We start from the raw sequence: 21,909 nt of genomic DNA on the forward strand, positions 1-21,909 counted from the left end.
AGAGGAAAGCTGGAGTGGGCTTGCCTTGGCACTGGTGGCTTAGGGGTGATTATCATGCGTGAGGTAGTGCCAGCTCTGCGCCTGTGTATAGGAGCCTTTGTAAGGAAACGGCAAGAGCTTCCGTAAGACCTCCTTGTGATCTGAAGTTAATGAGCAGTGGGGACTCAACTGTCAGCAATTGAATCTGATTGGGCAGGGTAATTATATGATTGCCCCTGGTGTTTGCACATGCACAGGGATATTTTTATTGGAAAAAACCTAATTGCTTACTTACTTAGTGGAGGGCAAACCTAAACAAATTTGTGTTGTCATAGGTTAAAAAGACATCCTTTCTTTGTCTCTAAAGTAGCTGCCTGCCCCCCTTCTTAGAAGTGGGGGTTTTGTTTCTTCCTGGGTTCAATCAGGGATGTTTGTGAGCCCTGCATTTTATGATAATATTAGAACAGAAAGGCAAGCCGCTTTGGGCTATTTGCTTCTGGAATGGTGGCCATGGGCTAGCTGCCTTTTCTTAAATGACACCTTACAATGGTTTCTTTCATAAGGCACAAGGAGCTAGAACCCTAGAGCAACCATGGCAGCTAGAACCACAGGGCAACATTCAAGCTTTTGGTTTGGTTTGGTTTGGTTTGGTCCCCCGATGTGGGAACAAACTGACAGCACTGGCTTCATCAGCTCTCTGGTTTCTCTTAATTGCCTAAAGGCGAGTGGGAGGAACTATGTCTGTGAGGAACTTATAGAGATGAGAAATGCCAAGGTTAACACCAAGGTTCAGAGGCGTGAAATGACTTGGGAGGGAGAGTGCACAGTGGGAGAGCCAAAGGGAGGGGACCCTCGGTGCTTTTGAGGCAGACTTTTAAACTCAACAACCTCAAATGAAGCTTACTCCTTTGGGTGAGCTTTATAACAGACTCCATACCATGGGTTTCTTCTTCCCTCTTCTAGAAACAGTAACTTCCTAAGACATTTCCTTTGGTGAGATCCTACCAGAGGTAGAAATGTAACTGGCTTATGGGGGGGGGGAGGGCATCTCAGGGTGAGGGCAGCAGATGCCAAATCTGGGTGCTCCAGATTGGTGTAGACTTAGTGGATGGAGAATGAAGGAGAAGAAAGGCGTTTCTGGCCCCCGCCCTTGCTTCCGTGACCCTTTCTCATCTCAGGAGCTTTGCACATGCTGACCTACCCCAATCCTTTTAAGTTTCAGGTCTGATCTGAAATGTTACTTCTGGGAAACCTCCCCAGACTATTCACACAACTCTCTGTTTCTGGACTGGGCTGCCTTTGTGCTAAAGGTTCTCAACTCTATTGTCCTGCCTGTCTCATTGTCTCACCCAGCAGCCCAGAAGCCCCACTAGGGCAGGACCGCTGTGTGTATCCCACACCCCTCTTTCCACCCAGAGGCTGGCACAGTGCTTGAGTGTGTGGAGTGAAGGAATGAGAGGAAGGATGCTTGCTGGGTGTCCCGGCGAGTTGTGTGTGCTGCCTGCTGGTTCCCAGCCCAAGCTGTTAATACTGCTCTCTTGTCGCTTACAATTTTCATTGCCCTAGATGATCCAGCTCTGTCGGAGGCACGTGTAGGCACAGCCAAATCTCATGCTGTACATTGATCACCTGTCCAACCTTTGCCTAGAGTGGGAGCCCCCAGTTCCTTCAAGAGATCCAACTTTACCTGTCTGTAAAGAAGAAGAGGAGGAGGGAGACAGCGGGGAGGATCCGGTGGCATTGTGACATCGGAGCGGGTCCAGTGTTCACTTTTACCCTTTTGGAGGTGGGTAATTGTGATTAATGTGGAGTACTGGAATTAAGAGAGAGGGAGTAATGTCTTTGGATTTTGGGACTGATTTGTACATTTATTTATTTATTTATTTGTTTATTTATTTATTTATTGGCTGGAGTATAGCGATTATACTCTATTTTTGTATTTAATTCATAGCCGGACTGTTCATAATTCCCATCAGCCTGGACTGTGGATCCAAGCTGCATACCATTTCTGCATCCGGCTATGTGGATGGGGGGGGGGGGTGGTCACGTGTTGGTGCTATGTTGACTATTTTCTCGCCAAGGCTCTTTTTGTTTCAACCTTTCACCCCCATCCCAAGTGACATCATTATAGAGAGCTCCTGAGTTCCTACTGAGTAGATGCAATTTCACTTAAGAACACCCCTCTTGGTTTAAATGCAGCTTTGCCCGAGCCTGAAACGTGTCTCACCAGCGTCTTCCTTGGGAAAAGAAAAACAAAACACGAACCCATGATGCTTTGAGCCTCAGACTATGGAACCTCTAAACTCCAAACTGTCCCTGAGTGTCAAATGCTCATTTTTGATTGGCCTACAATACCGATTTCTGGGTAGATCTACCCTTTCCATGTGGGACCCACAGCTCCACCATATAGAGTAGAGTAAACCCATAGAGGCTGCGGGTCCTTGGCTGTGGTTTCTCCGGTGGTTTCAGAGGCTGCACCCGACTTTTCCCTGAAATACTTAGTTATGTTTCTTTAATGTCCTCATGTTCAAAGTCTCATTTACTTTGCACTCTTGAGATTGTATTTCTTAGTGAAATAAACTCCTGAGAATGGCATTCTAAATGGTCTTTCTAGAAAAACATTGGCAATCTACTTTGTTGGCTAGTTTGTGTGTGGCACAAACATCATGCACTTTGAGTCAAAAAGCATGGGCCATGATAGTCTTTATTCCAGAGTTCTTAGGAATGTTTAACGTGACCGTTAGTTATGGACTAGTACCAAGGGATGGATCACCAACTGATAGTCCCTCTAGATTGATGTCAGTTAATAATGCCTACACATGTAAATCACATTCCTTTGCAAACATATCTAAATGGCATTGAATATATAATGAAACTAGGCAGTGCAGTCTCCGAAGTGTCTTGCCTCCTCTCATCACTAAGAATGCTTCTGTGTGGGGCTGTGTTAGCTCCTTTGCTATTACCATCATAGAATTTGACAGAGAATGATTTAGAAAAGAAGAGAAATAGTTAGAGTCAGTTGTTACTGTTCTAGGTCACACCCAAACCACTGCTTAGGTCCACTGTTCTGTCTTACACAGTATTCACGTCCCTCCACTGGCCAATAGATTCAATAGCTTTGACACGATGCAATACTTGGACCATCAGTCTGCTTCCTTGTATCACATGGGAATGCTTCAGATAGATAAATCTTCAGACTCACCTGGATCTAGTGGTACTGAAACTCTCTGGGGCCCAGCAACCTGAATTTGGAGGTGTCTTTGGGGCTCAGATGTACACAACACTCTCAAAGCCATTGGTTCTACCAGTGTGTTGTGAGGACATTGAAGGTCCCTTCCCCAGGAGCCTGAGATCCATCAAGGGCATACATTCATCAGTCAGAGAAGCAGAGAAATCTTCAAATCATGTAAATTATATTGTGAGCTCACTCCCTCAACCCCTCTAGGTGGTTTCATTTTGTTCTTATAATGAGTATAAAGATTTGCCTGTCCTTCAGGGCCTGACATGCTCCACCACCTCCCTTCCATCTGTTTCTCATACCATTTGCTTGCTCTTCCAATGCTCTCAGTATCATCTCAGCCTTCTTCATGAGTCCCTCAAGCGCACACATCTACGTGTGGCACAGAAGCAGCAGCATAGTAGGGAAGGGGGAATCAGAGAAAAGGAAAGCACTAGCAATGGACTTTACCTCGTTTTCATGAAGTAGAAAATGCCCAATCCCTTTGACCCCATTGGTTGATACATTCATATACAAATATAGAGATAGACAAGCGCACTAATAAAATGGTATAAAGGTTGGCTTTATTAGCCTCATTGAGGCTAATTTTCAAGTCATTAAGAACATCGGAAGCATAGTGTAGTTCTTAGTCTTGTGAGTTTTATTGGCTTCATGCGTATCTCATGAGTGCATTGGCTAAGTTGGGGTGGTAGGAACTGAATAAATGGGCAAGAGATCCCACTTTGACATTGTGTCACACTATCACATGGATGAAGCTAATGAAGGATTCTTGCCATTTAAATTAATTTCAGTAAAAATGATGACCACCACATCTGCTTTTTAAAAACCTGTGAATGTGGATCCTCACAGCATTAAGGGAGCATGGACTTTGGGAATAAAGGAGACGGTTGGATTTTTATAGGATGTAAAAATATCGTATCTCAGGATTCTTTTTAAAGGAGAAAACCTAACACTTGACTTGTCTTTTAAAAGCAGATTGGATTTCAAGCTTGAAATTGAATTGTGGTTCTTGAAGCTCTAGAACTTCCTTTGGGATCTGAGAATAAGGACAATGGATTTGAGTGTTGTTTCTGTTTTGAGTCTCCCCAGCTATGTATCCATAGTAACAGGCTATTGCTCTATGAGTGTAGCATCCCTGGTTTTGCACATCATGTGCTCATCGGGTCTCTCCTTATTTGTGATCTTCTACAAAAGACCAAAGAATCAGTTTAAGCTGCAAAGAGAGAGAATGAGCCATGGTCTTAGGGAAAGTTTTGCTTTGAGTAACCCCAGAATTCCCTCCCCGGGATGGAGAAGAGAGTCTCTTAGATACCTTAAGATCTACCATCCTCAATAGGGGCGGGGGAGAGGCTCACTACTGCTCAAGTAAAGCCAGTCCATCCCTCTGAGTCCTAATCCCATGTGGGCAAAGCAGACATGCCATGACTTTATTGTCTGAGCACTCAGGCTGAGCCTGAGTAGCTTCCTCTGTGTAGTGGTTGCTTTTCTGTTGCTGTGATAAGACACAGTGTTCAGGACAACTTATAGAAGGAAGAGTTTATTTTAGCTGATAGCTCCAAAAGAATAGGAGTCAGTCATGGCAGGAAGGCATATCAGCACAAGGCAGGCATGGCAGCAGGAACAAGGAGCTGAGAGCTGACATCGTATAATACAAGCCCAAAGCCGAGAGAGAACTGGAAGTAGTAGTATGAGGTTTTTGATCTCAAAGCTCAGCCCCAGTGACATACTTCCTCCAATGAGACCGAAGCTTCCCTAAACAGCACCACCAGCTAGAAACAGAATGTTCATCTAGGTGAGCCTATGGAAGGACACTCTCAGTCAAACCAATGCATTCCAGTAGCCAAGTGAAATGAACCCAAATCATGGCAGCTGCAAGCTGGACTCTAATGAGGATCGGGGACAGATGCTAACATAGCCTTCTATAGCATTTCTAGGCCTGCTGTTCCCCAAAGACCATGGATCTGTATTTCTCAAAGCCACCTGTTATTTGCTAAGTAGATCCTTATGGATGTTTTTCTTTATTGCTTTATGCCAAGTTATTTCTAGTGCTTGTCTCTTTTCCAGATGCCTAGTATTCCTTAGGCCCATGTGTTTCCCATCTACATGCTCTTATCTCTGCTTTGCTCAGTTTGGGCCTTGTCTGCTGGAGCATCTCTTATCTTCTGGTTCTTGGTATCTAATTCCTGTATCCATCCATCATCTAGGAGAGCTAGATTACATCTCCATCTTCTAGAATAAATTTACAAATTTACAACGGCTGTCACTGATGACCTCTTCTTCAATATGTTCTACTGATTTAGCTGGTCACTGCTTTTAATACTGGCTGTGGTCTCACCACTGCCTTGTTAATGGGTGGTGAGTGGTAGAAATCCTCTTCTATTTTCCATCTTGGACCTATGACTGAATCAGTGCCCCATAAAAGTATTGTCAGCAACAGGGAAACTGAGTCCCAGAGATGGAGATGGTGTACCTGCAGTCATGCTGTTGGCTCTTGGTTGGGGGGAAACAGTGTGAGGCCGGCTTCATCCCTCCAGTTCCCAATAAAGCTCGGCTCTGAGGAGCAAAAGACTCAAAAATCACCCTTACCACAAACTAACCAAAAGGTCACTCATAGGAAGAGGAGTATAATAGCTGAGACTTACATAGCTTAGACTGATTCCTGATTTTTTGTATGCATGCTGTGTAGATACTCTTGCTAAACTATGCTATCAGGAATAGGATAACTAGGAGAAAGCTTGAATCAGAGGGGTTTTGGCTGGGAACTGTTTTCCCTACCTCTAGCATAATTATAATTAGCAATGTTCTGAGTCATTTTTGTTTGTCATAATTCAGTTTGGGGAGCAGGCATGTGTTCTTGTTATCCAAAGGAGGGAGGTCATAGCTAATCACTTTGCATTACTAAGGATAACCACCTCATAGAATTATCTAGCCCAAAATGTCAGCAGCACTGACCTTTGAAGACTCTGACTTGAAGAGAATATAGTCTGCCTTTCTTATCAGCTTCTCCTAACCTAAGAACTGAAGACCTTTAGAACACACACACACACACACACACACACACACACACACACACACACACTCAAGAGAGAAACAAGCACAGTCAGCCGTAAACCATGAAAACATTACATGGCAGCTTCTCTACTATGCGTATAGACAGTATTGTGATTTCTAAAAATTGAGAACATTTCCAACTTTAAAGCACAGCATTTAAGATCATTACTGAATATCTTTGCTGTCTTTGCTTAGATGAAAGCAAGGTTAGGCTGTAGGTATCCCTTGGGGATAGCCCTCTAATATTGTCTGATGTTTAAAAAGAGTCACCATCAAAATAGCTCTGCTTCTGGGTTCAGAAACCAATGTAAGGCTTGTTCATACTCTTTGGATTGTCAACAATCTAGGGGACTCCTTGGTGACCGATGGTTCCCATCTGTGTCTATGGTGTTGGAAAAATGTCTGACGAGCAAACATTTATGGTGGAAAGTTTTCATTCTAGAACAGTTGCTTCTGAGGAAGGAGGGTCAGGCTAGAGAAGAATGTCCCAGACAGTCTGTCCCTTTGTTATCCACGCTGTGGTCTTGGCTACCCTTCCAGAATCCATCCCCATCTTCTTGAAATCTTCAGTCAAAACTTAACAAATACAGGTGATATTGGCTGGGGTTGATCTAGTTATGCTTTAGTAAGGAGCAGATTAAATCAGATTCAAGGGAGCACCAAGACTCACTCCATATTAGTGGTGAGTCTCCAGAAGAGATCCAGAAAATAGTTTAACAAAGCAACTGTTTGGGGCTTTAAGGTTGGTTTGCAATGCCATGAACAGGTCTGGAGGCCTTTCATGAGCTAGGCGAGAGTTCCACCATTAAGAGGACTCACAACCCTGAGGTCTTTTGAGTCAGGGGCTCAATATGTGACCCAGTCTGACAAGGCCCCAGCCTCTTACCTCAGCCTCCTGTGTAATGGGGTTCTAGGCGGATTATACCACACCCAGATGAAAAATAGTTTCTTTAGGAAAACTTGGAAATTAATATAAAGTGGCTATGAGATCATTATGCCAGGGCCAGAAGTCTTAGCAACATTTATGAAGTTCGTTAGAGTGTACTGTATTTAGTAGACTAATCTCATTAGTTCCTATTGCAGCTTTTGAAGTAAGTACCAACATTATGGCTGTTTTGTAGACTAGAGGCCAACAAGCAATTTGTCTAGAGCCCATCGTGATTCTTCCTCCTTTATCCATTGGTCTGGCCTCATAACATATTTCTGATTTTGAGTTATCAAGCTATTGTTTTACACCCTACACTTTCTCTTTTTAATTGGGCAGTACAGGCATTGTGCTGGCATGTGGCTGTTTTAAGAGACAAATGCATCAATTTTAATTGTTTTGACCAAGGCTAGTATCTAGATAGTATTAACACAATAGACTAGTGAAAAAGAGATTACAAGTTGTCTTCTGTGTCTACATTTAAAGCCTCCAGCAAGGCAGGATGCAATACTATTTAGAGATAGAGGCCATGAGAAGCAGCAGCCAGGAATCAGACTCTTCAGTTACTATGATAGAGCTTTAAATAGCCAACATGGCTTCTTATGGTATCAGGTAGCTGCTGCCACATGGAAATCATAGTTTAATCATTTACTCAACAGGCATGTATTTGGCACCTACAACATATTTCAGGCATGATGACAGTTTCACTCACCATTTCTTCTTGAAAATACATCACAGATAATCCTACTGCACCATCTAGGTTTCAAAGTCTTTGAGGAGTCATGACCATACAGGCCACAGAGAGGCAGGCAGACATTTGCAAATGCTCACTGAGGATCTACTATAAGCAAGACTTCAAGCCAGGAGATATTGCAAATCACTTCCATTTCAATTTGACTAAATGTAGTAAATGTGGAAGTAAATGAGGATGGTGATGTCTTGGGTAAGCTACATGAAGAATTCACAGTGGAGTTACTGAGAAGCAAATAGGCTTAAATTAACCAGAAATAGTTTTTATGAAGAGCTAGAATACAAAGACATACTGTGAGAAACAAAATTTGCTTTCTAGACTGAGACCTGTGTAAGTTGATCTTAATGTGTGAAGTTCTGAAGTTTAGTATTCTTTCTTCATTTTTTCTTTCTTTTGTTTTTTGTTTGGACTAAGCCAGTCTGTGTATCCCGGGATGACCTGGAATTCATTATACACATCATCAGCTGACTTTTAACTCTTAATCCTTCCATCTCACTCAACTGAGTACTGGGATTATAGGAATGTTCTAGCATAGCCAGGGTACAGTTTTAACACAGAGCAGGTGTCGAGTATATTGTGCCATGACTTAGGATGTGTTGACACAGTTCAGTGTTGCTCCACATGAACATGAAGATAATGCCTATTTTTCTATTAAAATTACTAAATTATGTAACTGAAATCTTCCAAATCCCTGTTAGTGCCTTTATCATTAACTGCTCAGTTTCAGGGAGAGATAAAATGAATATGTTCAAAATGGTTGAGGATCTTGGTGGGTTTTTTTGTTTTGTTTTTGTTTTGTTTTTTTGCTATCATGTCAATTTTTTTATTTTTCTACTCTAAGATATTCTTCATTAGCTGTAGGAATCTTCTTGTCTACCATTGCCACTCTTTCTGACTGGTCCCTGAATCCCTCTTTCACCCTACTGTTGCCTTTAGCATTAAACTTTATCTAATAATATTGCTGATGCAACATCATTTTGGCTTATATATGTGTTTTCATCTTTGTTTTTCTAGCCTCTGTATTTCAGTGGTCTGGGTTTTTTATGAATAATTTTAAAGAAAAATTTCTTATGTCTCTGTCTTTTAATGACTGAATTTAAGCTATTCATGTTTATTGTACACTATTTTGCACATTTTACTCTATGTTTTCTTCTTTTCTCCTTTTTCTCTCCTCAAACTGCCCTGTTTGGTTGATGGTGCTTTGAGGCTTTCTAGTTTCCCCTCTATTGGTTTTGAAGTTATATAGTCTGTTTTTCTTTCTAGTAGCTTAGATAAGATCTAAAGCAGAATTTGGCAACACCCCATAGATGCTCTTAACACACTCCTGTAGATTGGCTTTAAGAATCTTCTCTAGTATTCTGGTTCCCTAAGCCATGTGTCCTTAATAGGGTGAAGTATAAAATAAAAGTGTAAAATGTGCTCATCACAATGATTGTATAGATCCCCAACATGCCTGTGCCAAGGCCTTCTGTTGCCTGAGGCTCACTTATAATTGAAAATGACACCGTCATGGACTAGGGACCCTTTGCAGTTCTGAGCAAAGTGACTTGATTTCTTCTGTTGCCCTTTCCTTTGTCTGCATTTGAGCTCCTGTAAGTAATGATAAACATTGAATAGCTCCTGTAAAGCTGTTGAACTGTCAGTTTTTAAACAGCATAAAATACTGACATTTTCATTAGCTCCTGGCCATGAGGAATGTCCAGCTTTCATCAGAACAGATTTGTTTAGTTCTAAGCAAAGTCTTAATGTGCTGCCTATGGGGGAACTCTTTCTGTCACCTACTCTTAAATGGAAATGTCTTTACTCAGCCAAAGAATTTTTAGGGAGAAATGATTTATAAGGGAGCTTTTCACCTCCTCTTCTCCCCTTGCCCCCAAAAAGTAAGAGTGGGATTGAGTCTTTGAAGGGCTTTAGTTAGATAAAAACAATTTCAGCCTAAACGAAAACTGCAGAGTCATCTGCAGAAGACAATGATGCTCTTAAACCTCTATTTGGTTTCAGTGTATCCTGCTGAAGATAAGCAGTCATATCTGTCATTCCCCTCAATCTTTCAGTTGACATTTAAACAGATAACTTGATTTTTATTAATACATTCCCTTGTATATGTTACCAGACAAAGCATTTAAACTGTCAGGTTGTTCTAAGCAAATAAGAAAAGAGAGCCCTTTTATCTTCCAATCATTATATTAGATCAGCAAAACATAACAAATTTTCATGAAAAAAATATGGAGTCACCTCAGTTTAACAAGCTGGAATGTGCATGTGCTGAAAGACAGACTTGTCTCAATACAGGATTGAATATGAACTCCCCTGGTATCAACATATCTGTAATTTATAGCAAGACTGGTTGCTTGCTCATTTTTAAAGCATCTCTGTGATGGCTTGTTGTATGTAGGTTTGCTTTATCTACTTGCATCTGTGTGACAGGGAGGCACATCTCCATCCAGCAAAGTCAGCATGTGTGTTCCGAGGTGTAGGACCTGTGTGTTCACAAATGAACTAATGTATGCTTTGTTTTTCTTCTCTGCAACACGAAGATAAGAAAGCAATGTTTTAGACTTGATGTGGCCATCATGAGGTAATTTCTGTAAAGTACACAACACGGAACTTGGTTCATAGGACATTGCCATCATGTGACGATAATGATGATGGTGGTGGTGGTGATGTTGATGATACAAGATGAAGAATTTGGCATTGATGGGATACTGGTGATAATGATGGAGATGCTAGGGATGAGAATGTTGGTGGTGCTGAAGGTAATCCTGATGAAGATGTTTAAGAAATGCTGGGAAGTTATCACGTAATCAAAGAATTTGAGAAAAAGTACAGTTAACTCTGTTTATAGTCTCCAAGTTTCTCCTTGGACAGTTCTGGTCACTACAAGGTCTTCTTTAACAAAATTCTACCACAGAGAACAAGTCAGAGAAAGCCTGCTCAGTCACTAGTTGTGTCTTGGAAAGCAGATTCACTTTGAAAATGCTGATTATTTGTCTGTATCATTTGTCCTTTATCACATCTGTCTCCCTAAACCTTGACTGGCATGATATTGGGCATTTTGGAACTCTGTGTCCTTAGACACACCTCTGTAATATCTTTGCTTACCCTTTTTTCTAGAACTACCTGGATATATATGGTAAGATAATACTTGAGAAGCCAAGGCCAGCATCAAGGTAGGAAGAGTAGAGTGGATCATAGTGTCACTGAGACAGAATGGGGAGAAGGTTCATAGAGGGGAAGCTTTGAGGGTAAAGAAAAGGGTGACGGGGGATGGGGAAGCCATTACTCCGAGCCACACAGTCTGGGACCAACCATGTTAAACACTGGAGCTACAGGCACTGAGGAGAGAAGCTGAGGAAGCTGTAAAGTGGCAACACTGGTTTTGCTAAGGGAGAATGGTGTCTCTCTGTAGGTCATGAGGAAGAGGCAGAGGAAGCTGAGAGGGAATGTTCAAATATGAGAAAGAGGCGGAGGGAATGGAGCTCATTTGCACTAAAGCACATACAATGTTCCCACATCCCTGTGTGCTAAAGCTAAGGCCATGGGACTATCACCAAGTGAGGCTTTCCTTGGATGGCCTGGACCCTCTTAAAAGTCAGTGGACACTTGTTATAAAAGCAAATATTCTAAAGGCAGTAGAGCCTTCTTTAGACATGAAGGACAGCCACCTCTAACAACATGAGGATAAACCATCATGTGCAAACTTTCCAGGAGTCTTGTGAGGGAAAACAGTGAGTGTCGGCATCCCCACCTCCAAGTTTCTCCCTACTGTTATTCTGGGATACTCAGTGAACTGTAGGTACCTTGACATCCCACATCTGGCTCTCAGAGCTCCCTCATCCCACATCTGGCTCTCAGTGCTCCCTCATCTCACATCTGGCCCTCAGTGCTCTCATATCCCATATCTGGTCCTCAGTGCTCCAACATCTCACATCGGGATCACAGAGCTCCTGAATCCCACATCCTCTCTCTCTCTTGGTCTCTCATCTCCACTTTTGCTTAGAGACTGAAGAGAAGTCACCCAAAGAGCTAATATATGCTGAGATGTGGCCAGTGGCCAGGCACTAGGACCTTATTCTACTGCAGGTGGAAGGAGCAAGAGGATCAGGAATCAGGGACATGGTATGTAGACTGAAGCCTAATTGGCCAACCTATTCCTGTGCCTTCCTGTAGCATAGGATGACATTATATCTTACTTACTTGCCATTATGTAACCAGCATGTTATCCAAATCCAGACATTCATGAGATGCTTGTAGGTCTTATTTGAAACCATCAAAAACCTTGTAATCCTTTCAAATGGGAGGGACTATTATTCCCACATGCATTTTAGCACACACAGTACCAGGACAAGTAATGACTCTCTAATGGTCCAATGTCAACTGCCAGTGGTGGATAGGTGAAAGGGGTTGCTTTCGGCCAAGCTGGGTAAGGACAGGTCAAAACTTTTCCTTAATATCTGTGCCTGAAGTTTGCCTCCCAGCTCAATGCATTCTTAAGCCTTCAGCAGCCTGATCTGAGGCCATCTCATTGTTTCTCACTCCAGCTGTTGAAAACAAATGCACTTTGTTATCACAGACAAGAAGTTGAGGTCCTGACAAGGGAGAGGAATAGGGGAAAGTCTAAAGGAGGAAGCTAAGCCTGCCTGTCCTGCACACTGTCCCTCTCCTGTCTACCCTGCCCTCCCCTAGCTTCCTGGTTGACAGTACCATCCCCATACAGCAATGAGGAAACATCTGTTCTGAGGTACAGCCAGGGGAGATGGGGCATACATAAAGGCTCCCTGCCATGCCCATAGAGTAGGAGATCTCACAGGGTGCTGATTTCAAAACAAATGCTTACTAATCAGATGTTTATCAGCAGCCGAGAAAAAGAGAATGAGCTGTCATGAACCCAGGAATGAGGACATTGAGACAGTGCCTGGGACACTGTCTCCACAAGCACAGAGCTGCATCTTACTCCCTGGGGAGACCTCAGAACGACTTACCCAGGAGCTTCAGGAACCTTGAGGAAAGCTTGCCTGGTACCCTTCCTATCTGCTGTGTCTGCTTGAACCCCAATTCCATCTCTTCCCTGCACAATAGAACACATCGAAAGAGACTCACCTGGCAGTCCTTGGCAGACAGCATGGGATAGTAGACACGTCATCCCTCACTAGACCAGCTTTAGGACAGCATCTTTACAGACACCCATCTTTTCCATAAACGTTCTTCTGAGAAGGCCTAAGGGCAGACAGCACAGTGTTGAGTCTTTATAAGGCATGTGTCACAGCACTGGGCAGATATACCTGGGCTGCATGTCTCTTTCTATCAACCACAGGCATTGCAACTATCCATAACTAAATTAGCTGTTCTGAGTCTCCTGGGGTATAGGAAGGATGAGAATAAAGAAGATAAATCTGCTGACAAGGGGTCTGGCAAAGAGAGATGGGTGAACCTGTCTAGAGAGGCCCCCAGGGACCACTGTTCATCTTTGTTACAGATGTCTGGTTCAGCCTTGGCAGCTGCTGCTCTGGCCACAGCCACGCAGATCTTTGTCTGTGGCCACTCTGCTTGTCAGTCACTCCAGCCTCTGTGAGTAATGGTATCTTCCACGCCCTGCTTGGGCCCTGATCTCAGTCTGCATCTGGCAAGCACATCATGCGAGTAGACTTTCATTTATCTGATCCAGCTATGGGGTTCTGCCCTGACATGGAACTCTCTGCACTCAAGACCTCTCTGTCACAAGTCTAGGTCTCACAAAGTGGTAGACAGGAGTCCACACATGACAACCAGTCCCACATTAAAAAAAAAAAAAAAAAAAAAAAAAAAAAAAAAAAAAAAAAAAAAAGGAAAGGGAGAACAGATTTCCAGCAATTCCCATTTGCTCTCTCTAAGAATATTGTCTTTAAAAACCTTGCTTGGAAAAACAAACAAGTAAACACCAATATCAACAAAAAGAGGAAACCAATCTAGAAAAATTCTTTCCCTTAAATATCATTCAAATATGGAAAAGGAAGCGAATGTTGCCACCCATTTCCTTGGGACAGTTTGCCTTTACCTGATGACTTGGAAACTTGTGCATAGGAGGAGACCTCAAAGCCCACCCTCATAGTGACATACTTCCTCCAACAAGGCCACACCTCTTAATAGTGCCACTCCCCATGGTCCAAGCATTCAAACACATGAATCTATGGGGATCAAACCTATTCAAACCACCACACATATCCATGCATGTGTATGTGTGCATGTATATGCATAGTATCCTATACATACATGTGAGCACATGTGCAGAGGGCAGAGAAGAGCCATGAGTGGTGTCCCTACATACGTAGCATTTTTATGTGATCTCTAGAGATTGAATTCAGGTTCTTTGCTTGGAGGACAAGCACTTTACTGGCTGAGTCATGTCTTTAGCCCACTAAATTTTTTTAATTAGTATTTTTAGTTAGCATACAAAATTATGGGGTTCATAGTGCCATATTCTTACATTTATATCATCATATTTGCTCACACTTACTCTTCACTTATCTCTCCTTCTCCTGTCACTGATCTATTTCCTTCTAAATAGGTCCCTCCTGCTTTCATGTAACATGCATATGTAGATAGATAGATAGATAGATAGATAGATAGATAGATAGATAGATAGAATTATAATTATCCCTTTTACTGCAAATGATGTAATTTTTTTGTATGGCTGAGCAAAAATCCACATATTACATATGCCACATTACCTTATTATATCTATTAATGGACATCTAGGCAGACCCCATATCTGTGTCACTGTGAATAGTGATATTGGTAGTATACTCAGATAGTTAGCTGCTTTATATGGTGGTTATATTTTTTAGGAGTTTTTTTTTTTTTTTAATGAACCTTCAACCTTATTTCCATGGTTGTTCCACAGCTTACAATTCCCACCAGTATATAAAGGGTTCTCTTGCCCCGTACCCATGCTAGCATTTGTTTGCATTAATGCCCCTAATGATAACTTTCTGATGATGGTAAGATTCAATTATTCTTTCTAAGATTTATTTTGTGTTGTGTGTGTATGTTGTTGTTGTTGTTGTTGTTGTTGCTGTGTGTAGGTATATGCAATGTGTATTTAGAAGAGGCCATAAGACCCCATGGATGCATAGTTTCAGGCAGTACTGAGCCATCTTATGTGGGTACTGGGAACCAAGCTCCAGTCCTCTAGAAGAGCAGCAACTTCTCTTAAGTGCTTCATTCATTCTCCAATCCAGTGGGATAGAACCTCAAAGAAGTTTTAATTTTCATTTCTCCTATTCACTACAGGTATTGAAAATAAAACATTCAAATGTTTGTTGACCATTGCATTTCTTCCTTTAAGAAGTGTCCATTCAATTCATTTGTTGATTGATTGGGTGATCTGTTGTGGAACTTATTTTTTAGGCTTTGTTTTGAGAGTTTCTATAATCTAGGTATTACCTTCCTGTCACATGAAGAGTTGACAAAGATCTCTGGCGGCTGTTGCTTCTTCATTTTGCTATGTGTAGTCTTTTCACTTCTTGCAATCGAGTTTGTCAGTTCTTTGGATTACCCTGGACTGTGCCTGTCTGCTGAAGTGCTCTCCCTAGTTTCCCCTCCAGCACTTTCAGGATTTTAGGTGTTAACATCAAGGCCTTTGATCCAGTTCTAATTGATTTTGTCCAGACTTAGAGATACGGATCAAATTTCATTCACCTAGGTGGGGAGACCCAGTTTTCTCAGCTCCATTTGGTGAAGAGACTGTCTTTCCTCTAAAAAAAAAATGAAGCAGGCTATACGGTGATGTGTTCATTATGAAAACACTTGTTTAAATTTAAAGATTCAAAATACAACCATCCATGAATGAATTAGTAGGATATAAAATATTGACTGTGTTAGAGACAGGCACAGACATGATGTTCCTTGGTGTAATGTGTATGTGGCCGTTAGAAAGGGGGGCATGAAAATAGAGATGGTGGAGGAAGTCTCCAAGTAGAATCTGTTTCTTATTTTTCGCAGAGCAGATGTGAAGGGATTATGACAAAATGTTAAGCTTTATTCTACTGGATGATGGGAACATAGGTGTTTGAGATATTATTTTTCATTTTATTCAGCATATTTGAAACATTTGTCAGTAAAACTTTAAATAAATACAACTGAGTTGTTTAGTGCAGAGAAGAAATGGTAAAGTAACAGACTCATATGGCTTCTCTTCCAGAAGGGAGGGGGCCAGGGAGCTCAACTGGAGAGTATAGATCACAAGGACTCTGCCGCAGTCACAAAGCTGCTTAGGAGAAGAGAATAGTTAGAATGTAGAATTGTCTCAAGTATGCCAAAGAAATTCCCAGTGACAGACTAGATCCCAGCTTTGTCATCTACTCGGCTTTATTTCTGTGTTTGTGAAGGTTTTCCATGGGATGTGCTTAGTCATAATTGCATTTGTACTGGGGCAGTCAGGTACACGAATACACATTTGTACTTTAATCATAAACTCCTGGAGCCTGGGGAGATGGTTCAGTGGGTCAGAGTGCCTGGTTTCTAATCCCCAGTACTTACCTTAAAAAGGAGGTAGGATTGCATCGGCTGAAAAAATGACAGAGACAGGAGAATGGCTGCGTCTTTGGGGTTGCAGGTTTAAGGAAAGACCCTGTATCAAGAGAATAAGATTGTACATGATAGATCAAGACACATGACTGATATCCTGATCTGGTCTGTACATGCACACACCATTATATACACACATATACACATATAACACATACACACATGTACATAGAACACACACATACACATATGCACATATAACACATATACACATGTACATATGTATACACATGCACATATATACATGCACATATGACACACATACACATATAACATATATGCACATAGAACATATGTACAAATGCACACATAACACAATGCACACATAACACAATGCACATATAACACACATACACTTGCACATATATCACAAGCACATATAACACATGCACAAATAACACATATACATTCACAATTAACACATATGCAAATATACACACTTACCTAGCATTACGGTTTGATGAAGAAAGTTTCTGTATGCACTGTGGCTAGAATCTGCTTTGATGTTAGATAGAGGTGATTTATTATTTAAAATTGGATTCAATGGGTGAAGCTACTTGCCCCAAGCTTGATGATTTCAATGGTGGAAGGAGAGAACTTGACATCAAAACCCTGATCTCTATACATGTGATATAACACATCCATATACGTGTGTGTGTGTTATTGCACACAAAATATATAAATGTCAATCTTAAAAGAAATTATTGGGTGTTATAGAGATGGTATCGTGGTTAAGAGCACTGTCTGTTCTTCCAAAGGACCTGGTTCAATTCCCAGCACCCACATGATAGTGAACATCTATCTATATAACTCCAATCCTAGGAGACAAGACACTCCCCTTCCACTTTCTGGCCTCAGCAGGCACCAGGCATGTACATGGTACACAGATATACATAGAGACAAAACCCACATACACATAAAATTTAAGAAAAAAGAAATTAATATAGAAAACATAGAAATGGGCCCTAGATCCACAGGCTGCCCTGCATATGGCTGCCCAAAACTTCTCTGAAACACTTAAAGGCCAGGGTCCCTCTTGCATCATAGAAGAGCCCTGAGGCCTCTGCTTCCCCCTTGTATGAATGAACAATCTTTTGATCCCTCCCACTTTGTCCTCTCTCTCTGGGGAATTATCAACCTCTCCTTGATTACTTCTGGGTTAGCTGCTTTAACCCCCTTCTCTTTCTCCTGCCATGCTTTTTGGGGGTACACCAGCATGCTTCCAAGTTAGGCTTTTAGTGGAGACCTTGGAATGAACCATGACAGTGCCTTTGAGCTCCCATACTTCTGTCAGGAAGCTGAGCTCCCAGGGCTGCTTCCTGAGGAGTCCTGGAGCCTTCCCTCCCATGGCTGCGGGCTGAAGGGAATGCTTTTCTTTTCTTTTCTTTCTCCCAGTGTGCTGTGTGATTTTTGTTCTGTGGTTCTGCCCCGCTTCACTTTGTTTATCGGCATCAAAGCCGAACCCAGCTGGGTTTGTTTGTAGATGCTTTATTTCCATGAAACCTGCAGATTTTTCTAGGTCAGCCTGTGTTCTTAATAATCAAGAAGGTAGTCGCTCCCAGGGCCACAAAGGATGGCCTGGGAGTCCAAAAGATCTCAGAACCATACCATGCTCACTAGCCTTATCCTTGGCCCTAACAGCTAGTAACAGCATCCAAATAGTCTCTTGCCTTCCAAGTTGCCATGCCTCACAAGGAATTCATATAGAAATCTTTTATTTATTTATTTTAAAAACCTCATGACTAATTTCTTATTAGTAAATATTAATTGTGCATAATAATGGGTCTCATGACATTTTCATGCATGGTTGTAATGTTACATCTATCCCATTGCTTTCTCTTAGGTAAAAGTCTTGCCTATGATTTTTGAGTAAACACAACAGATCACATACCTAATAGCTAACTTTTAAAGGCTAGAACCCCAGAAAAATCAAACAGCCGAAAGCATGGGTGTGGAGTTTTTATTTGTAACTTATAACTGGTTTCCCTTACTTGGACCCTTAAAGCCTACTCAGCATGTGGCCACATTGTCAAGTAACTTGTTGGAGCTGATCTAGGTAAATGGAGTCACAGTTCATCAGTAGTAGGCCTAGCCCTTTAACCTGACATGACACTGGGGACAGGGCAGGGGGGCTTTTTTGATGCATAAATCACCAGCCCTAAAGCAGGAGGAGCTGAGACCCTCACGGAGGCTCCTCTTAGAAATGTTATTTCTAAAGTGGTTCAGTCATCTTACAAGATGCTGTCTAGTAGACAGGACAAAACAGCCTAGAGAACTTCCTGGGGTCTTTTCCTAGAGCAAAACTGAAAATCTGGATGGAACAGGTGGTACTGCCTGAATCTTATGCTAAACCAAAGCACCCAAATCACTGATTTTCAGGCACCACAGGGGAAGGAGCAGCCAGCCAGAAAGAGGCCAGGGTCCACCCAAGTGTCCCCCCACTTCCCACCAAGCAGACTGACATCCATCAGGCTCGCAGAACAGCCAAGACAAGACCATATTTGGATTTGTAACTCCCAGGGTGTGCTACAGGAAGGTCTGGTTCTCGTTGTCCATTGACTCTGAGATAAAATCTGGGCCTCTGCTTAGCTTAAGACAAGCCATTCATCTGGATACCCTCCCTCTCAGAACCGGACTGCCCAAGTGCTATGTGGGTGATTCCAATTTGCTTGGGGGGGATATCTTGTCAATCTTCCCAAGAGTTGTGGCTCTCTGTTTTTTGTTAAACTCTATCTCCACCAAGCCCTAAGTGCCTCATGCAAAAAAGAGGCCCAAACAAGTAGATATGAGCCTTGGTTGCTCTGCCCACCAGGCTCAGGTTCAGAAGCAAAGGAATTGGGAGTCTCTGGAGCTCCTCATTCAATAGGAAGGTGGGAGAAATGCGCTCATAGAAGCTCACTTAAATGAGCATTCTGCAAAGAGGTCTGCCTTTCTTCTCAGTCCTAGCAAGGCAAGGGTGGAGCCCAGCAGTAAGCCCAGGCAGGATACCTGGCTCTTCAGCACAAAGATCTGATAGAGTAGTTGTACTTTTATAGCCCCTGATAAACCAGGCATGGCTCTGAGGCTTTCATGCTTGGTATAATTCACTGGGACTCTAGACAAACTTCAGGGGGTGGGTGTTGGTTGGTTTCATTTTCACTTTACAGAGGGGGGGATGAGTCTGCAAAAGAAGAGTACCTCACCCTGAGTGACAACAAGGGAAACAACTCTATCCCTGGATGCTTGGGAAGAGCTGGGACTCTCCCATCGTATTCTTGGCTGAACTCCCCACCAAAGCTGAGCAAATTTCCCAGCTTCTGACACCACCCTAGTACCAAGCATAGGACCAGCATTCAATTGTACCGAGTACATTATTAGAGAAACAGATATCTCCTGGTATATCCTTGGCCATTGTCTTTCTGGTTTAATTGTAGGAATGTCTCTCATGCTTTTGGTCACCACAGCATAATAATAACTGTAAACCCAATACAATAATGATAGTAAGTCAATAATTAGTTGTTAACTTACTACGTTCACTCTCTGTGCTTAACAGTCCTGTTTTTTGATCAATAAAACTTATTCCTATCTTGTCAGGTGAGGCAAGCGCAGACTGAACAGCCTGCAGAGAGCTACTTGGCTGGCCAGTGTTTAGCCATTTCTCTCACCAGGGCTTGCTCTCCAAAGCCCCATACTGGGTTGATCATGCGCTAGGAAATCGAGGCACAGAGATGATGAATGGATTTGCGTGACCCTCTGCTATATGTTAGAAAGTTTAAAATGTGTGCTCAGGAGACAGCTGTCACCTGCTTTAACTATCTCTTCCAAGTCCAGCTCAACAAGTATTCCTTTAGACAAGGACAGCTCCTGTGTGAAGCCCAGCAGAACTGTTGAATGGAGTCCTAAAGAGGCCCATGATGAAAAGGGAGTCAGCAGCTTACACTAACTTTAAAAACTTTTGAAATGGGAATCAATCAACTCTGCAAAATTGGGTCATTGAGATAGATCAATCATTCTTAAAGAAGACTCTCCTTCATAAGACAGCTTGTGGATGTGACCCCCACACCCCATCTTTGTTCCTTGAGAACAGGCAGTCTCAGTTGTAATGGACCAGCCCTCCCTCACTCCTATCTTGGCCATGGGCTGGCGCTCAGATAGAAAGAGTCGCCTCTCTGAGAAGAGAATTGACCAGCACATCAGCCTATAAATGTGTCTTGGCTGCCTGTAGGTTCAGGGTTGTTTTACAGGGGAGAGTCCCCCTTCTGCCCTCACAGGGCTTTTAGTGTATCAGGGAAAGTTTCTGTGAACCAAGAGCTTACTCTTAACTCCGAACAGGGAGTAACTGAGTGTGATTTCTAAAACATTTCCACTTGCAACACCTTTTTGCCTAAGAAATTTTTATATGATCTCAGGAATGTAGGTATAAGGAATAGGCATATACATCAAACATATGCTGGTAATAAATCATAATGAAATGTATTTTAAAAGATTGATATACAAATCACATCACCACTCATTAAAAATGGAAGCAGATTTGCATAACCCTGAGATGCATTTTTACAAAGAGACTTAAATTGTGGCTGAACACTGGATTCTGCAGGAAACAGAGTGTCGTCAACATTTTTCAGAGTCGAACTATACTTTGACTTTATAATCATGAGTTTCAAGATAACCATTTTGCATAAATATTCAGTACAAAATAGCAAAGATGTGTTTAGGGCCATTTCAGAAATTGCTGGAAATCCTATCCTAGTCTCAAATGGAAATTCACTTAGTGATCTTTTTTTTTTTTATTTAAACTTACATCAGCAACTCAAACATCAGTTTTTAAAACCAAGCATTCTAATACAATGCAGTTCAAAGATAATACTATCGTGCATACTAAAGAAGGATGGTAGGGAAATCATAGTTTTCCCTTCTTGACCAGTTAGGTTTCTATAAGAGTAGAATACTTTGTACAGTCAGTAGAAACACCACAATCATAGCATACAGGAGTCTCAAATCTAAGCCAAGGTGTTTCAGGAAACTGGGTGGCATTGTCTAGTAACACAGTACACACAGAACAAAGCGTGTTTGTGAGGTATGTTCAGAGCAGGGCAGTCATGTGAGACAACAGCAATAAACACTGCCAGAAGCAGATTTGGTGTGCTCTTGATTTTGAAGAAGTGTTGTTGTTGTTGCTGCTGCTGCTGCTGCTGCTGCTGCTGCTGCTGTTGCAGAAATGAAAAAAACCTTCTACCACTGTGAAGTATTTCAAGCTCCCTGTGTTCAGTAATATGGTTCCATGAAGGCTTGCAACCCATAGTTTAAGCAGCTGAATGATGGAAGCCATGCAGGGTGCTAGCTGAGGGAAAAGAGCAGAAGTGTTTCAGGAGAAAGAGAGAGAGAGAGAGAGAGAGAGAGAGAGAGAGAGAGAGAGAGAGA

General features: G+C 42.1%; 1 protein-coding gene across 13 annotated transcripts in view; it reads left to right on the forward strand.

The window, feature by feature from the left end:
• Erc2 (ELKS/RAB6-interacting/CAST family member 2) overlaps positions 1-21,909 on the forward strand; it is an 841,097-nt gene that overhangs the window by 749,156 nt on the left and 70,032 nt on the right. For 10 of the 13 annotated variants that reach the window (XM_029541503.1, XM_029541492.1, XM_029541496.1 and 7 more), the window contains one exon: positions 1,546-1,722. The exons of 2 other annotated variants lie outside the window; for them this stretch is intronic. The gene's annotated coding sequence lies outside the window, so the exon portion shown is untranslated. Of the gene's footprint in view, positions 1-1,545; positions 1,737-21,909 lie in introns of those variants that run through there. One more of the 13 variants, XM_021202982.2, reaches the window with a different exon arrangement.

This window comes from Mus pahari, chromosome 8 (assembly GCF_900095145.1).
Source record: "Mus pahari chromosome 8, PAHARI_EIJ_v1.1, whole genome shotgun sequence".
Lineage (NCBI taxonomy): Eukaryota > Metazoa > Chordata > Mammalia > Rodentia > Muridae > Mus > Mus pahari.